This window comes from Petaurus breviceps, unplaced genomic scaffold (assembly GCF_028583685.1).
Source record: "Petaurus breviceps papuanus isolate PSGF00001 unplaced genomic scaffold, PetGlider_PUasm1.0 90881, whole genome shotgun sequence".
NCBI classification, from domain to species: domain Eukaryota; kingdom Metazoa; phylum Chordata; class Mammalia; order Diprotodontia; family Petauridae; genus Petaurus; species Petaurus breviceps.
Window position 1 is genome coordinate 10,876,736 of NW_027187369.1, and position 4,464 is coordinate 10,881,199.

A 4,464-nucleotide genomic window follows, 5' to 3' on the forward strand; every position below is an offset into this window, starting at 1 on the left:
TTTTTTCCTTGGTCATCAAGAAGAATCCTTTTCTTTTCTCCAGGGACCAAAAGCAATCCCTTTTTTCCTTAGGTACCCAAGAGGAATCCTTTTTTCCTTAGGTACCAAGAGAAAGCCTTTTGTTTCCCTTGGGCACCAAGAGGAAGCCTTTTTTTCCTTGGTCATCAAGAAGAATCCTTTTATTTTCTCCAGGGACCAAAAGCAATCCTTTTTTTCCTTCCAGGTGCCCAGAAGAAGCCTTTTTTTCCCCTTGGGCACCAAGAGGAATCCTTTTCTTTTCTCCAGGCACCAAAAGAAATCCTTTTGTCTCCTTTGATCTACCTGTGGAGAGGCCAAGAAGGATGCTTACACTTCACTGGTCAGAACAATACTTGTATCTCCATGGATCACTGAGAATCTTTGAGTCTCCAGGTACCAAGGGGAATAATGCATGCTTCTGTAGACACACTTGCCTCTCTTGGTACCAAAAGGAATCTTTTGTCCACCTCCAAGCACCTAGAGGAATCATTTTGTTCTTTAGATACCAAGAAGAATCCTTTTTTTTTTCCATAAGCACCAAGAGGAATCATTTCTCCCTATGTACCAAGGGCAATTGTGGATTATTATTTATCATCTATTAATGTGACCTTGGGCAAGTCACTCAACCCCAATTGCCCTGCCCTATCCCCCTCCAAAAAAGTAAAAAATAAATAAATAAAAATCCAGGCACCAAGGGGAATGATTTTCTCCCTATGTACCAAGGGCAATTGTGGATTACTATTTATCATCTATTAATGTTGTTTGAACCTATCTTTATGGGGCTAACATCATCTAATCCAAAAAATCTTACTCTAGAGGTCAGGCTGACATCAGAGTGGCCAAAGGTCAGCCAGATGATTGGAAGTGCTTGTTTTGTGCTCTCCAAAATAAAGTGACTTAACTGCTGAGGTCCATCTCAAATTGCCCTCCTCTTGGAGACTACCTATTGCCTAGGTGAGGCCGATCAGGCAAATGTCCTTAAGCCTTTGTCTGTACTCTATAATGTAACCTCGCAAGGATTTAGGAAGTCACCAACTTCCTTCTGGCTTTCTCTACCAAATGACTTCATAAATCTCTATCTAAAACCAATTTGGGGGTTCTTGCAAAAAGCAGAATCATTTTCTCCACAGGCAGAGGGCAATAACTGCATCTCCAGAGACCCAGGGGAGTCTTTGAGTCTCCTGGCACCAAAAGGAATGCATGCTTTTGACTATACCAAAGAGAAATACTTGCTTTTCCAGGAACAGACTTCTCTAGAAATAAGGCAAACCTCAGGTCTCTGGGCACTAAGGCACCAAGAGGAATCCTTCTGTCTTTAGATGTAAATAATACCTATACATATATACACCTCTATATATACCTCTCTAGGCACAGGGCAACACTCACATCTCCAAAGACCGAGTTGTATGCTTGAGTCTATAGGCACTGAAGGAATGTGTGCTTCTGCTGAAAGAGAGAGTACTTGGGTCTCTAGGATCACAGAACTGTGTGAATTCTGCCCAAGTGGTACTCTTGTGTCTCCTGACCTCCAGTGAAAGTGTCTTGATTCCAAGTGAACCCCCAGTGTTTATCCCCAAGGGGAACGCTGCTACTCCTAACTCACAGTGGGAGATGTGCTAAAAGAAAGGGAATGCTTTCGACTCCTGACCACAAAGGGAGTGTCTGATGTTTCTTACTGCCAGATAGCTGTAAGCTCTTTAGGCACCAAGAAGACTCCTTTTTTCCTTAGGTATAAAGGAGATTCCTTAACTAAGAGAAGGTTTCTTGCTCCAGAATCCCACCACAAGGTCTGTGTCTTGACTAGAAGTCTTGCTGATCTTGAATCCAAGTGGACTGTTTCCTGCTGACTCCTCCAAGTATGAGACTTTGTCTCCTGACTCCCGGTAGAAGGTTCCCATCTCTTGACTTTACTCCAAAGGGAGTACTTATTTGCTGAGCTCCAAGTGAGGTGCTTGTTTCTATAGAAAACTGGTCACATCCTCAGGCAACAAAAACAAGGTTTTACTTGCTACTCTTGAAATAAGGTGAAATTCTTTCTTCTGCAAGCACAAGATGAAATATTTCACTATCCAAGTGGCAACGGGGAAATGCTTCTGCAGACACAAAGACAATACTTTTCCAGTTAGAGAATGAGTATCCAGGTGGAATATTGTCTTTGGGCATAGGGGAATATTTGCTTCTAGACACTACTCCTCTAGGCCTGGCATCACCATGGATCAAGAATCCTTGAGTCTCCAGTTCTAAATCCAAGGGGAACATTTGTGTCTCCTAATTTCCAGTAGAATGCTTGCTAATTGCGAAAAAATGAACAGGTTTGCTGATCCTGACTTCCAATGGAAGGTTTAGGTCCCAAACTCCACAGGCAATGCTTGTGATCCTGACTCAATAGAATGTTTCCTGCTTCTGATTCCCAGTGGAAGCCCGGTTTCCTGACTTCAAGTGGAATGCTTATGTCTCATCTCCAGAGGCAATGCTTGCTTATCCTTGCATCCAACTGGAGGATTCACTGGTCCCCTTACTCCCAGTGGAAGGCACGTACTTCTTGACTTCAAAGTGGAAGTTTTGCTGAACCAAATGCGTATCCAAATACTTATCCAAATGCAGTGTTTCTTGCTTCTGACTCTGAATGAGAATATTTCATCTCTTGACTCCAAAGGGCTGTTTGTGATGCCAACTGAAAGGTATCTACCATGCTTGCTGATCCGGAATGCAAGTAGACTATTTTCTTAGTGGAAGATTTTTCTTTCTTGAATCCAGAAGCAATGCTTAGTGGTCCTGAATCCAGGTGGAATGCTACCTCCTCCCGATTCTAGTAGAAGCCTTGTGCTAGCTCCACATGCAATGTTTCCAGTTCCAGACTCCCAAGGGAAGATTTGAATCCAAGAGGAATATGTCCTTCTCCACAAAGCATAAAGCTTGTATCATCTAACTTCAAGTGGAATGTTCACTGATCTCCATGAGAATCCCTAAATGCCAAGGGAATGCTTTTTGATCCTGATTACAATTGAACGCATGTGTTGCTTGACTCCAGAAGCAATGCTTGCTGATCCTGAATCTAAGGTGTATGTCTCCTGTCTCTCCTGTGGCTAGGCTCCAAATACCATGCTTGTTTGTGCAGACACAAAAGGTAATAAACAGGGCAATTGATTAAGCACTTTGCTGCAGGACTGGCCAGTAGTTGCTTCTCTAGGAGCAGATTAGAAAGGAATACTTCTCATCAAGGCATATGGCAGAATTTGCTTCTACAGACACAGGGTAATACTTGTATCTTGTGCAAGTCTGCCCACACTTGCATGTCCAGTGAGGGAAACTCCTGAAGCTCTAGGAAAAAGGCAAAGAATCCCTTCTACTCAAAGTACTGAGGACAATAATTTGGAACCTGGTTTCCAAATGGATTTTCTTCTCCCTCTTCCCTGTGAAATGCTTCTTTCAGCAGACACAAAATGGAGACTGCTGGCCTCTTCACTTCATATTTACCTGTGCAGACACAGGCTTTGATATCTCCAGGTACAAGTCAGCACTTGCATCTCTAGGTACAGAAGGGAAGGCCCAATTCTCCAGGAACAGAAAGGAGTGTTTCTGGAAACAATGAGCAGATCTGCTTCTAGGTAAGCATGGGGGTTTGCTTGGCTATGCTAAGGGCAAGAATGGATCCTTGAGCCTCACACCACCCAGAAGAATGCTTGTGTCCTGTCTTCAAAGGGGATGTTTCTGCCTCCTTGAAACTCCTGTAATTAAGCAGAATCCTATGCAAACAAGGGGAATATTTGAATCAATACTTACATAGAGGAATACTCACCACAGATCGAAGTGGGATTTTTGTGTCTTCACTTGACTAAATAGGACTTGTTTTTCTTGGTTCCAAGTTGAATGATTGCTGCTCCTCCTGACCCCCAGTGGATTGCTTATATCTGGACTCCAAGTTTAAAGCATGCACACTTTACTTCCCAGGCCATTCCTTGATTTCAGGTCCTGCTGTCTCTTGATTCAACATGGAATATATGGAGTACAAGGGGAACTCATGTACCCTAACTCACAGGGAAACTTGCTGCAACTAACTTCAAGGTAAAGGTGTGTGTCAATTAGGTCCAGGTAGATGTTTTGTGGCTTGGGTTCTGGGTCCTTGGAAGGCCTGGGGTTTGGATCCTGGGTCCGAAAGTCTGGGGTGTGGGCCCTAGTAGAGGGCCTAAGGCCTGGATCTTGGCTCCTGCTGCCAGGCCTGAAGCTTGGGTTTTGGGTCCTGGCTCCCTGTAGAAGGCCTGGAGCTGAGGTCCTGGGTCCTAGGTCCTAGTAGAAGACCTGAGGCTTGGGTCCTGGGTCCTAGTGGAAGGCCTAAAGGTCCTAGTCCATGCTGGAAGGCCTGAGGCTTGGGTCCTGGGTCCTAGTGGAAGGCATGAGGCTTGGGTCCTGGGTCGTGGCGGACGGCCAGACGCTTAGGACGAGGGG

At 44.5% G+C, this 4,464-nt stretch overlaps 2 long non-coding RNA genes across 2 annotated transcripts in view; one reads left to right on the forward strand and one right to left on the reverse strand.

Annotated features, from left to right (window-relative positions):
* Window position 1, reverse strand: part of LOC138150687 (uncharacterized) — a 9,015-nt gene extending 9,014 nt beyond the window's left edge. The window contains exon 1 of the long non-coding RNA XR_011165631.1: window position 1. This exon is cut by the window's left edge and continues 7,958 nt beyond it. This is a non-coding gene — a long non-coding RNA (uncharacterized lncRNA).
* A 3,514-nt stretch (window positions 2–3,515) lies between these two features.
* Window positions 3,516–4,464, forward strand: part of LOC138150689 (uncharacterized) — a 32,479-nt gene continuing 31,530 nt past the window's right edge. Inside the window, exons 1-2 of the long non-coding RNA XR_011165633.1 lie at window positions 3,516–3,626; window positions 3,988–4,089. This is a non-coding gene — a long non-coding RNA (uncharacterized lncRNA). The remainder of the gene's footprint in view (window positions 3,627–3,987; window positions 4,090–4,464) is intronic.